Source organism: Coptis chinensis, chromosome 3, assembly GCF_015680905.1.
Source record: "Coptis chinensis isolate HL-2020 chromosome 3, ASM1568090v1, whole genome shotgun sequence".
Taxonomy (NCBI): domain Eukaryota; kingdom Viridiplantae; phylum Streptophyta; class Magnoliopsida; order Ranunculales; family Ranunculaceae; genus Coptis; species Coptis chinensis.
This window is the reverse complement of record NC_141458.1, coordinates 82873266-82887419: the sequence shown is the minus strand read 5'-3', so window position 1 is coordinate 82887419 and position 14154 is coordinate 82873266. Positions and strand designations below refer to the sequence as shown.

The following is a 14154-nucleotide window of genomic DNA, read 5'->3' as shown; positions in this document are numbered from 1 at the left end:
TGTGTGGTGCTTGGACATGAAAATCGGAGTCCACAGTCCTTGTGCGTTCAGTACAATCAAATGTGGGATTAGGCATTAGGTGCAGTCCCCAAGTCATTTAGTCCAAAGTCCCTTTGGTTTTTAAGCGTAAGTCCTAAGCACACACACACAATATTATTATTGATTTATTTATTATTTACGTATTATTATTATTATTATTATTATTATTATTATTATTATTATTATTATTATTAATTTATTTATTATTCATTTTATTATTATTATTATTATTTAATTGCTTTGGATAGGTGCAACCACAAAGTTAACACTCGCAACTACCCACGTAGACTTTTAAAGTTAACACTCGCAACTACCCATGTAGACTTTTAGTAATTGCTTCGGCCACCTGCTCAATATTATCACCGTCACTATAACTTCAAAAAACCCAACTAGTTTCATCATCATAGTAAGCAATCGCCACCTTCAGTCAAGTGTTTCGTCGCCACCAAACAATGTTCTACTCCAGTCATGAATCCAACACCCATCACCTCAATACTCAAACATCACCTCCAACCAACGTGACCTCCAACTTCCAGCACCAACTGACCGTCTCCTTCCTCAGGCATCAGCATACCCACAACAAGCAGCTACCAATCAGCACTACCAACCATCTTCACGCCCAACTCGCAAACAAACCGCCACCCCACAATACAACCACCACCAGCTAGCGGACATCACCACCACTACACATTTACGGTGCACCCATCTCGACATCAACCAACACCATGATCGATCACAACCAATGGCGGCAACAACAACCATCGCCTCCTTCATCACGATCGCGAACACCGCCAGCACCTTCCATCACTGAATCCCGGAATCCCAACAACTAGAACCAACACAGCCACGTCACCATTGAGCACCTCCAACTTTCGGCACCAAAACAAAGACCACCACCGTCGACTTCTCACACTTCAACTTCAACAACCACTAAAGCAAAGACCTTCTTCGTCACCAACAACCATCAAGATCATACCGCCGTGAATCACCCCAATCAGCACCGAACTCCGCCATCAGCCAAATCAACAACACCCATCAGCACGAACAACAACACCGTCCTTCATCGGCAGCAACATCTCCTCGGCTTGCAAGTGTAAGCAGCAACACCCCCTACAATAAGAGGAAATCGTGAAGAAGTCATATGATTAGAAGAGAAAGATGAAGGAAGGAGTGGGAAAAAAAATGAGGGGTGACAGAAAAGTGAGTTGAAGAAGAAGAGAAAGAGAAGAAGATGGGTGCGTTTTTTTTAAGGCCCAAAAACAGGCCCATAACCACAAAATGGTTGATTTTGTGGTTTTTTTTTTTTTTTTTTTTATAGAGGAAAATGAAATATTGTGGAGGGAATAGAAATGATTACGTGAGTGTTGTGACCAAATTAATTTATTTCGCAAATTCAAGGAAAACGCAGCGACGCCATTGATTTGGCTGTAAAACAACGGTCGGGTTTGTCATTTCGTTCACATTTCAATAAAATTGCAAAATATTTCATCTCAATGATTTTAATAAGTTTTGTTGTTTGATAAGTTCATTGTATTCTTCCTAGAACTCATAGACAAGTCTAATATAAGAAAACTTGATCCCTAACATGTATGGCTCATCTCTAAGCTCATACATGGCAGCAAGTGTAACCAAAGCAATGACTTATCTCTAAGCTCATCACTTTAATCCCTAACTAGACACTACACCAACTATCATTTTGGGATAGGATGTAGGTCTAGTTGTTCTTCCTAAACAACTTACCAAACCAACAACGAAGATTTTCCCTCACATGAGTTTTATTAACTCCCCAAACGGATATAATTCTCACTCTCGGGCAGAGTCCACTCTGAGATCACATAACTAAAGTTTTATTCTAATTAACAGAAAATAAAACTGAATTAAAAACATTTTAATTAAAAACTGGAAATTAAATTCTTCATTACACTAGGAAAGCAGTAAACTACTCTACTCCTACTGATGGAATGCTAACCATTCCATGAGAAAAACTAAAACTAGACCTTCTATTTATAGTTGAATGGACGGTCGTGATCGAATCTCAGAAATCTGATCCAACGACTGAGATTTTATCACTATTCAACTTTTTGACTTTAAGGAATATTAATCACTATTTGACACTATTCAACATTATTTGACACTATTCAGAACTATTCATCTTTTGACTTTACAAAAAGTTAAATAATAAAAAATATAAAATATCTACGTCGTCTTCGATGAATAGTGATGTGCTTGGCTTTATCTCTGATTTCAAACTATACGTCCATTTTGTAAAAGCAATATACCGTTATGTAGAGTTTTCTGCGCTGATCATTTTGACAGGTCATATGCTTCAATCGGAGTTAGGAGACGGAAGATGTCACCATTTGAACTTTCTCCTGATTTTCGGACTGTTACAAGTCAGTTTGACCAAGTCTTGACCCAAACATGACTCTTTTGGATAGCTCAGGAACTCAAGTTTGGATTCTTCAACTTGTTTCATGGTTCTCTGAGTCCATGAGCTTTCTTGGTAGATTGGAGTTTTAAATGAGCCGACATCAAGATTTCAAGTCCAAGCTTTATTGGTTGTATTTCATGCTAAAACCCGTGTTACGTATGTGTATTTTATTGTTGTCTGTTGAAACCTGTGAAAACATGAAAATACAATTAATTTATATTTATTAAACACATAATTGACCCAAATTTAATGTCTCTACAGGGTTTAAAATACAGTTTTGGGTACTTATCAGGCACCCACACTCGCCTGGTAAAAACCAGCCTTACTTCTATTGAGGTGTAATGTTTTGAGATAGGCAAATGAAGAAAGCTTGAAAAATTAATCTACCAAGTTGGATGATCTTCACTAAATTATTTAAAAACTAATAACTATATGCTATAATAAAACTAAAAAAAATAACCTAATATGCAATTCTAAATGAAATAAAAAAGAAAAGAAAGATGTCACCTTGTTTTGAATGTTGTCTCATACTAGATTGATTGATTGATTCATGATCTTGATTGATTGTTGATGAATGATGATGATAAACTTGATCTGGAATTAACAACTGTGATTTTTGGATTGAAACAAGTGATTTGAGAAAAACAACAACTTTTGGTGAAAAGAAGCTTCTACTCAAGATCGAAAGAGGGAAAAGGAGACTAAACACGAAGAACACGAAGAACTTCATTAGAAAAAATTCAAAGTCAAAATTTTACCTTCAACTCCAGATTAAACTAAAGAAATTCTACTCTAGAATGATAAACTAGAAAAGAAAAGAAGAAGAACAACCAAGAAAAGAAAACTACTAAGTTATTAGCTTTAAATAACTAGTTCCAGATTATAAACTCTGAAATACTAGCTCCAGATTTTTTTTGTGGGTGAATGAGACCCATATTTATAGCTTTTTGGGATAGATTTCAATATGGTAATGAGTTTGATCCAATGGTTGAGTATTGATTAAAAAAAATCCAATGGCTTGATATCTTTTTGGTTGCACCTCCTAAATTTGGCCCTTGATTCAAGAGGTGGGAAAAGGGGTATGATCTTGGCCCTTGGTTTTTGGATCTTCCAGATGGATTAGGGAAAAAAAAACCCTACACGTCCTCAATGAGCCCACAATCCAGAGTTTCCAAACTTGGCTCCAAAATGGCATATTCTCTAGAATATTCTTGATTTTTGGGATCAAATCAAATCAAACAAATAAGAAAGGTTCTCTAGGTTTTTGGAGGATTGAGAATGGTCTAGAAACCCTAATGAAAATATTTGACACGAGCTGGATCCACAGCCCACGAGCACGGGTCCAAAATCCACAAAAAAACCTATTTTGACCATTTTATGAACACTGCAAATTCCCTTTGACCGGGTCAAAATTAGGCAAACTCTTCTTCACAAAAATTGTTCATTAATCCATTAGGAAGGTCCATGAACTCTTAAAAATACCCTTGGGTCGAAATCGTACTCCAAAAAATCGTTGCACTCAACAGTGCGCACAACGGGCTAAAACGGGATAGGGCAAGATTAGGGTTTTCGAAATCCAAAGAGAAACCTAGGCAAGCTTGTACTCATTTCGAAGGATTTTTCAAGGGGAATTCAAATATGAAATAATCTCATCCAAAGAAAGAGTGGAAAAAACGATATTTGGGATCCAAAGGGTTACAGGGGCATTTTGGTCATTTTCAACTCAAAACTCAGAAAGCAACAAAACTTCAGCCATAGCTAGAACATGATGGGGAGAGCCTAAAGAGGCTAAGAGAAGATAAAAAGAAAGAAGTTTGATGTAGAAAAGAAGACTCTAGAAAGCAAATCACCTTATATAATCAAATTTAATTCAAGGCAAAATCATGAATGAATTATGCCTGGGGTGCAAAAATGGGGTGTCTACACCTCCTTAGTTAATAATTAGTTTAGTGTAGTTGTAGTTTAGTTTAGGTTAAAATTAGGTTAGCATTGTAGCCTCCATTAAAACCTTATTAAATAAAGCTTTTGTTCATCATATTCAATTCTTGTTTTATTATTTATGTCTTTAATTCACTATTTTAGATTAATGAATCTAATGAAACAAGGCTAAACCTCCATTAGAGGGGGCTTATGAAGTCATGTGAGGATGATTAGTTATTAGTTGTTATTGTTTTCGCATTAGAATTTCAAGTCTTTTGTTGTGAGTTTCTAGAGATAGAATTCATAACAAGGGGCTAGAGATTAGAAACCTCATCAAAGAGATTTGTGGGGGTGTTAATCTCTCTTACTAGTCACGCAATGACTATAGAGCTATAGGTTGTTTGCTAGGAATCAAGAAAGGCAATTCGATAACTAACTAATAGTCAATCGAATTGCATGGTGGATTAAGTCTTTTCTAATTATCCTTCTCACCTTTAAATCTACTATTTTCAATCTTATATTTACTTTTTTCATATTATAAATTGCTCTCTCATTAGTGATTAGTTAATTAGTCTAAATTCGTTACAAATACGTGCAAACAAGAGTGGTTCAAACACGACTACTCCCAAATAACAACTATTTTAGAGAGTATTATTATTGATTGATTAGAATGATTTTAGCATGTTAGAACTATTTTTTTCACATCTAATGTATCTCTCTTGTCAGTTAACGATCATATCCTAACGTTATGCTAACGGTCATCCTAACGGTTAGTCCCAACGGACATATCCAACTGCTCTGCCCAACAGACAGGCCCAACGGTCATGCCAACGGCTCTCTCCCATTCCTATAAATTTAGAATTTTCCACCATCCTTCCTTCACCTCATCTTCTCCTCTTCTTTGACATTTCATATCCTACATCCATATTGTGCTTTGGTTTCATGGATCAACTAGAGAAGTTGTATAAGCAAGACATTGACAATGCAATTATGGTCTTCTGGTTGACACTTTTTATCATGGTCATGCTATTGATGTGGCATCTAGTTATAACAAATATCTAGATCTATGTAACTTCCGTTCTTTCCTTCTCTTTGTTGTTTTTTTTTGAAAATACGTGTGGTGTGTTTAATAAATTCTCACAAATTGTACGTGTTACGTATTAATTTAAGAAATTCACTATGCTTATATTTGTATGTATTACTTATATTTTTGCCTTATCATAAATAAATAAATAAATAAAACATTAAAAATAAAACAAATCAAAAACTCACAAAAGCAAAGTAAACTGAACTTATTCTGCTCAAATACAGTCGCACGCGCTACTCTGTAAGCTCCAAACAGTTTCCACTATTGAGGTTTGCGCCATCAATTCAGAATATATGTGTTGGTCTAACTACCTTGTGAAGCCTTCTTCCATATGTTCTACCTCATTATAAAGCTTCAATCTTCGTCTAGGGAATCTGACGTTAAAAGGCCCATCTTGAAAAAATTAACTTTTCACATACATACCACATAGAGTGTTCAGACAAAAGCACATGTCTCCTTTGGTATGTTATCCCTTACCTATTGTGTGATATTTGATTGTATATATTTGTTTGTTTTCTTTGATTGGTGTGATATTTTCAACTTTCTTTTCGCATGTTGCATATTGTGCTCGACTCACTTTTTGTCGCAGTGTTAGCTGAATTTTTTATCAAGCTTCTCAGGTATTTTATTTCTTCATCTCTTGATACTTTGAGGACAAAGCATCCTTTTGTTTGGGGGTGGTAAGAACTTGTAGCAAAAATTTAGGCAATTTGTAGATTGTATATAGTTTTTATTCTAAATAAATGTACTTTGTGACAAAGTCTTATTTCTTTTTCTGTGATGAAAATTGTCTAGAAATCTCACATTAGCACTCGAATTAGGATTTGTTCTTAAGAAACTTAAGATAATACGTATGCAATATTTTTTACATCTTTTCATGAGCATTCATGCACTGAGTATCATTGCCAGTACATAGTAGTAAGTTTCTGGAACCCACGATTAGACTAATTCAATTAACAATCCTGTGATAATCTAACCAAAAAGTCTCGATATGTATGAATTATGAGTAATGACACAGACAAGTAGTTATCCGAGTAGAGAAAATCATGCGTCTACTTACTTGATCACCATTCAAATCCTAGGCGAGAATTTAGGTCTTCTTTGGATCGATATAGCCAAAAATTCATATCTATTATAAATTTTACAATTAATCGCCCCACTGAACCTTTCATCAAACTTTTCATTTTCACCAAAAATTCCTTACCCATCTATTAAACCAACTAAAATGAACCCACCTAAATAATAAGTATGAGAAATAGGATGAAATGTGGAAAAATAAAGAGAAAGACTTGTCCCAAATCAAAATCAGTTACTTGTTTCAGAAGGAAAAAGAAAAATAGAATTATGTTTCCCAAAATTCAAAAGGAAAAAAAAAATTCAAAGTTAGAACTCCCCAAAATCAAATCAAAAGTCCAAAGCTTAAAAGTGCAAAGTATGGAAACTTATGTTAGAAGTAGGAAAAGAAAACAAGGATTTCTCTAGTGTAAATATCTAGAATACCTTATTCTCTCATACTTATCATTTTTTATTTTCCATTCTCATGTTCTTCTACACCACCACCAAAGCCCCATAATACCTAATTAAGACCTCTAGTTCAATTAGGAGTAGGATAGTGTGATAATAAGTAGTAGATATGATTGATCGACCTCGGCTCCTCTGACTGTCATTAAGATGTGATGAAAAGTGTGCCACTGCACACTAAAGTTAGCGAACCTAAGTGGAAAAATTATGAGCAAAATTGTGTTTCGACACATACCTGTGAGAACCTATTTAGGGACGCTCTCCAAAGGATCCAGAAACGACCCTGCTTGTACATTTCAATGTAAAATTCACTGTATGCATGATCATATTTAGATGTTTTAATTATTGTATGCATATTAACTTGAGTTTGAAAGGAATTAATCCTCGTTCCCCATAAATGAGATATATAGATATCTGAGATTAATTAAGGGAACAAGCCTTTGTTGCTAAGTCGTTATAGTATAGATGAAGTTTGTGAGTATCTTCTCTGGAAAACTCTCACGATGTTATAACTCATCCACTAGGGAATTCCTAGTGGTTTAAGGCCTTGTTGCATACGGTCAATGCAATTGCACTCTGCAAAACGAGAATTAGTTAGGACTACACATATTTTGCCACTTATCTGTTTTAATGTTTCTTCTTTGCTTGAGGACAAGCAAAGTGCTGTTTGGGGGTTGGTGGTGTGATAAACACCCAAAACTGTAATATAAAACCCCATAGAGACATATCATTTTGGTTAATTATATGTTTAATAATAATAAATTAATGATATTTTTGTGCTTTTACAGGATTGAGCAATCAACGTGAAAATAAGGATAAAAGTCAGTATTTAAGCATGGAATAGTGTGTCTACATGAAATATTATGATTTAGCCCACGTGAAGCTCAATGAAGCCCGACTAAAGCCCAGGGAATCAAACATGATAGTTCCAAGTCAGAACAAGATCAAAGCGCTGGAAAAGCATCAAATTTCTAAAGCCCGTATTTGCTGAACCTGGACTCCAATGGCAGAAAATGAACCATCAGAAAGATTAGTGCGGCGAGCTCTACACATAAGCGGGACTTTGTAAAAAGTCAATTTTTTGGACCCGCCACTAGTCAAAGCATGAGAGACCCACTGTGCGGACCCACAAAAATTGGTGACCAAGCTCACACGTCAAGCTTCAACACACATCAATTTGCATGAAAGACTTTTGTGCATAACTTTGGCACAAAGTCTTATTTGGTGGGCACAAATCATTAGGTGCATAAAGTCTTGATTAGGTGGCAATTAAAAGTCATGCCAATTAAGTGCGCCAAGTCATTATCAGGTGGATACAAATTTAGTTGCACACAAAGTCTTCATTAGGTGGCAATTAAGTCATCAAATGATAAAAAGTCTTGAGTACATGGTAATTAAATGAACTGTTGGTATTCACGTGAAGGAAAGGAAAAAGAGCACTCTCATTTGCTTTAAAATGATGTCTTAAGTAGCAAGACACAACTTTTACTCCGTAGTTTAGTTTTGTTCTGGAGTTTAAAAGTTTCCATGTATTGTTAGTCTTAGGTAAGATTGTAATATGAATTCTATTCTAAGTTAATTAATTAAAATCATTTCTAAGTTAAGTATTGCATGCTAAGGAAACTAGTAGAATCTTATTTTCTTTGAATATATTTCTCATTTTTATCTCCTGATCAGTTTCTTTAGTTAAAACTAGTGTAAGGTAAGTTGAGTAACTTGCATATTAAGTAACATAGTAAAAGTAGGTAAAAAAAATCAAAAGTAAAATCCTGCTCACATAATTCCCTTCTAGAGAAATCTTCATTTGGTTGTTAACTAGAGTTCTAGCCTTTTGGTTTGGAATGAAACCCCTACTCGAAACAAATTACAACATGCACGTGAGCGAGGTATTTGAACGGTTGTATTCGAGTGTGTGTGAGAATTGGTTCTTTACACGTGCAAGAGTGCGATTATCATATTCCCTTTAAGCAAAAGGTGAAATGGAATGGAGAAGGAATACATTGGAAAAGAGGATTTAATCCTCATAGATAGGATGATCAAGAAAGAGTTTTTAGCACTCCAGCTTCATTTACGTCACTTGTTGTTTCAAAGGCTGTGTTTGTTGGTTTAGGGTTAGGAATAGCTTGACTTGGGAACACACCTTTTTGGGTTTTGTCTTGGGCTAACAAGTTCAGAGATTGTTACATGGATGCTAGGATTTGAGTTTGTTGTTGCATGACAGATAGCATTATTTCGGTAGGCTTATCTGTTTGGACACTAGTTGATGGTGTAATGGGAACTAGGTCTCTTTGGTTGTTGATAGGTGGGTTTTGGTAGTTCTGGTTAAACTGGGATGGAACCAATGCTCTATTTTGATTATTATAGGTACCTTGTCCTTGCCCTTGTCCTTGTTTGAATGCATTTGGTGGTTTGTTGAAACCTAGAGGTGGTTGGTTTTGTGGAATGTTAGTACATGCGATGTTTGGATGTTGTCTCCATGGTGTATTTGATTGGTACATTGAAAGCACACACTTCTTCTGGCTGGAGTGATGATAGGTTTGTGATCAAGGGACAGGTGGCATCTATATGATTTAAACTTAGACAAAAATTGCATGGTGAGGTATTTATGTTCATGATAGGATTAGGGTTTTGGTCTTTTTGTTTGGTTGTGAGGGCATCTACCTTATTTGTGAGGGCTTTAATTAAAGTTTTGATCTCCGGATCAGATTTCACCTAAAAAATACCACTAGCCTTAGATGTCTTGGGTTGGGCTGTTCGGAATTGTTTATGTCGCCCCAATGAGTACTCTTTTCAGCTTGGTTTTCAAGAAAGGTTAAGGCTTCGGTTGCACCTCTATCCAAAAAATTACCATTACTCATGATGTTGAGTGTTACTTTGTGTTCTTGGAGAAGACCTTTGAAGAAACATTGGACAAGAGTAGATTTTTCTAGTTTATGGTGAGGACATGAATGGGGTAGGTCAGAGAATCTATCCCATGCTTCGGAAAATGTCTCACTTAAACTCTGTCTAAAGAATTGTATCTTACTTCTTATCTCTTCTGTTTTCTTCGGTGGAAAGTACTTCTTCATGAAGGAGAACACAACCTTTTCCCATGTATCGAAGGAATTAGGCTTCTGAGAAAGAAGCCATGTGTGACTCTTAGTATCTTACCAGCTAGAGTGAAAGGAAACACTCGTAGCTTAACCTGATCGTCGGTGATGCCCGGATGGTAGAAAGTATTACATACTTCATGTATCCGGCGTAGATGCTTGTATGATAACTCGTGTTCAAACTCGTGAAAGATGGGTAGAAAATTGAACACGTTCAGTGGAATGCCAAAATCGCTCGTGAGAGGTGTGATTCGTATACAAGATGGAGGCCCATCTTGCAACGGTGTGTAGAAGTTGGAGAGAGGCTCTTCAGCTTGCACTACTTTGTCGGCCATCTTAGTAGATAGAGGACTAGAAATAGGAGATTGTCTAGAACAACATGCTCACCTATGTGAGTAAGTTTTATTCTTTCTAATACATGTAGTGGTGATCACCGATTATCATACACTTTTAGCAAGACGACAAAACTATATTAGCATGCGTAAACGATGCAAAGTATGCTCAAAAAATCGAAATTCATTTTTACAAGTATGGGGTTTTTGAAAACTTTGCTTGGTCTATAATTTTACCATGCCCTGTTCAAAGGAACAATTAGGCGCGAGACTAGGATGACTCTACTACATATCGCAGAAGAGTAGGCAGCCTGATAAAAGCCCAAACATGTAGTTTTAACCCCTTAATAGTATTAAATTTAGGCCAGTTATGTTTATAATAAATAAGAGTTATTACAGTTTATGTACTTTTGTATATTTTAGGTCTTGAAATTAATTATGTGAAGAAATACGTCACTTTTGCAAGAGAAAGGAGTCAAATTGCTTGCTAGAAAAGTTCTATGATTAAAGCCCAAGTTTTAAGGAGAAAAAGCTTTTTTAAAGCCTAGTCAAAGCTGAAAATTCAAAGTCAACACGGGCAGAAAAAGAACATAAAAGTCAACATAATTTCAACAAGCCGTATCTTTGGACTCAGACATCAGAATTGGTCTTATTATATGTCAAAACGACCGGCTCGGGAAGATATTTCTAATAGTTTAGGCCTTGACCTAATTAGAGCAATTTAAGTGGACAAAATAGGTATTGTAGTAAATTCCAATAGAGTAACCCTTTTTGGACTTAAATAATTAGGTTTTGGGCTTGATTTAGTGGCCCAAAACACAGCTCCAAATCCCATGCACGAAATTGTAAACCTAACCATCTCCTATATAAAGAGGATTAAGGCAAAACTCTATTCTCTCTCTCTCTCTCTCCTACTTAGTTTAGTTTAATTAGGGTTCTTATTAGACCTTCTCTCCTTTCTCTCCCACTTAGTTTAGTTTAATTATGGTTTAATATATCTCTCTCCTACCTCTTCCCATTGGTTTAATATAGTTTTTAGAGTTTATGTTATTAGCCTAGCCACCATTAAACACTTCAAGTTATTATTATTCAATTTAATTGCTTCTCTTTCTATTATGTCTTCTTCTCATTCTTTTATTCATGATAGTCCCATGAATCAAAACTAAACCTCCATTAGAGGGGATTGATTGAAGCTTTGATGAGGACTTGATTTGTTAGTATAGAATTGTTGGTTAGAACTTCAAGTTTAGGTTTTTCTTAACTTAGTAATAAAAAAAGTTTAATCTAAACTAGAGAATGGTGAGTTTTGCCATGAGAATGGAAGACAAACTTTCTCTAATGCTAATTAGTTATGACTAGAGATACCATAATTGATTAGGGACCATTAAAGGCATAACCTTTATGTTTGAACCTTGTGTTTAAACATAAAGATTAGGGTTTTGCAACAACTCAATGCTAGCATGTTAAGTATTAATTAAAGTGGATTTCAATCTCTTTCTATTCTTCTCCATATTTTATTCAAGTCATATTCAATTGCTTTAATTAAATTAGTATAAGTTAAATTAATATATTTAGTTTTGTAGCATAAATTCACATCCATAAATATTGCTCTCACCACGGTTTCCTTGTGTTTGATTAGTTGAATTCGTTTAAGTCTAGAGAGTTAAGAGTGGAACGATCTCGTACTCTATATATTGCATGAATATATATGTGAGAGTAGGAAATAAATAATTGATAATGTAAGAATAAATTAGAGAAATCTAGTACCGTTTTTACGGTTATCAAATGGCGACGCTGCCACCTTAAACTCTTTCAAGACAAGAATTCAATTGCTTGAATCCAAGGGGCAATCCCCCATTCTTTACCCACCCACCTCTTTAATTTTTCATTCTTCTTTCTCACATTTTCATTACTGTTTAAACTTGATATTTACTATTTTAAACTAAGAGCGCGCCCGTCCTCCCTTTTGCCTTGCACAGAACGCGCCCGCGCCCCTTTGAAACTACATAATCACAATGAAGAATACTGCGGTAAAGGTATTTTTTAATTTTGATATATTCTGATATTTTTCAGACACAATTTTTAAGGTGTTATTGATTTACTGGAATTTTTTCAGATTTATCCTAGTTGGTTTACCTAGTGAACTAATACCATCTTTACAGTGCTGCATTTCATCTTTCAAACAGTAAGTTTCTAGAAAAACAGACTAGTAGGGTTACTTAGGCAATTCCCAAAATTCTAATATTTGTGTAAGAGTATCTATCATAAGTCAGGATTTTGTAGTAAAATTTTGAAGAGTTTTTTATTTGTTTTGACTACCTAACTAGTGGATTGTTTCCAGTGTGTTTCTACAGTTTTGCAACACTTAATTTCTGGAACAACAGCCGATAATGAGGGTTTGTAGAATTCCAACTCCTCTAAACTTTTTGCATGAACACATATTATTTTTCAGGAGTCTCCAATAAAATTTTGGCAATTTTTTGCTCTTTTTTGATTGGTTAACCATTCGTTTGTTTGTATTGTGTCCAAAAATTGTGTCACAAACTTTGCAGGGCAGTAGAAGACCTTTCCTAACTCCGATTGTTCTAAAAATTTATAGGCTACTTGTTGGACATCTTAGCAAACTATTGTAAAAATTTCAAATTTTTTGGAGTGCGCACGCGCCCTATTATACCTATATTGGAGCGCGCCCGCACCTCTAGTAACCTAAGTTTGCGTTTTCTTCAGTTTTCTTTTACAGCGTGCACGTGCCATAGTAACCTTATATTTGAGCGTGCACACCCTCTGAAGTAAGCCCGATCACTCTGCCCTTTTACAGGTTAGTTACAGGTCATATCTTAGTTTGAAATATTTGCTGGTTCGGTGTTCCAAGCTTCTACAGGACACTGAGATTCGTATTGAAGACGCTATTCATAAGGGTAGCAAGGAGGCATTCAGGTTCTCCTTCTCTTACATCCACTGTAAGAGGACTAATTTCTAGTAATAATCAGACTGTTTTGCATGCTTAAATAAGTTTTTGCATATTAGATTTCAATTTGTATAAGATTAAGATCTGGTACGCATAAACCTGTTTTATTTGTTTATCATTGACGCAATACCACACGCCTATCTAGAAATTCACACACCACACATGCAACAATGGCTGAAAAACCAGAGACTCTTCTCTTTGATTTCTACAAAGCCCTGATCGATGGACCTAAGTCTTGCATTGTTCTTGCAAACCTAGTGGGGGATTTTTGAATTCCCCTGAATATATTTAACTTGTTACCGGTTTTCCATAGTTCAGACCACGAGAAACCTTATCAACATATGCGTAGGATAGAACAAGTTCTCACTACATTCCATCATCCTAGCGTAAGTCCGGATCAAGTTAAACTTAGGGTTTCCATTCACCCTGGCCGACAAGGCGGCGTCTTGGTTAACTGCCCAAACGCCAAACTCCGTGGACTTATGGGCTAAATTTGATCAATTGTTCATGAAATAGTTTTACCCACTACTGAAGACAGATGGAATGCTTCAAAAGATTCATTTCTTCTACCAGAACCCTCATGAATCCTTTTCCGAAGCCTGGAATCATTTCACTAATCTTCTCATTGAATGCCCACATCATAACCTTGTGAAAGACACGCTTGTTCGTGCCTTCTTCAAGGAGCTTTCACATCATCATAAGGGCGTAGCCTGCATCATAATCTTGCGAAAGACACGCTTGTTTATGCCTTCTTCAAGGGGCTTTCA

The 14154-nt window shown here is 35.7% G+C and overlaps 1 non-coding gene across 1 annotated transcript; it reads left to right on the top strand.

The window, feature by feature from the left end:
- Positions 1–9926: 9926 nt before the first annotated feature.
- LOC147511150 (small nucleolar RNA R71) lies at positions 9927–10032 on the top strand. The gene has a single exon (XR_015219641.1). It is a non-coding gene; the product is annotated as a small nucleolar RNA R71 (small nucleolar RNA).
- The last annotated feature ends 4122 nt before the right edge of the window (positions 10033–14154 follow it).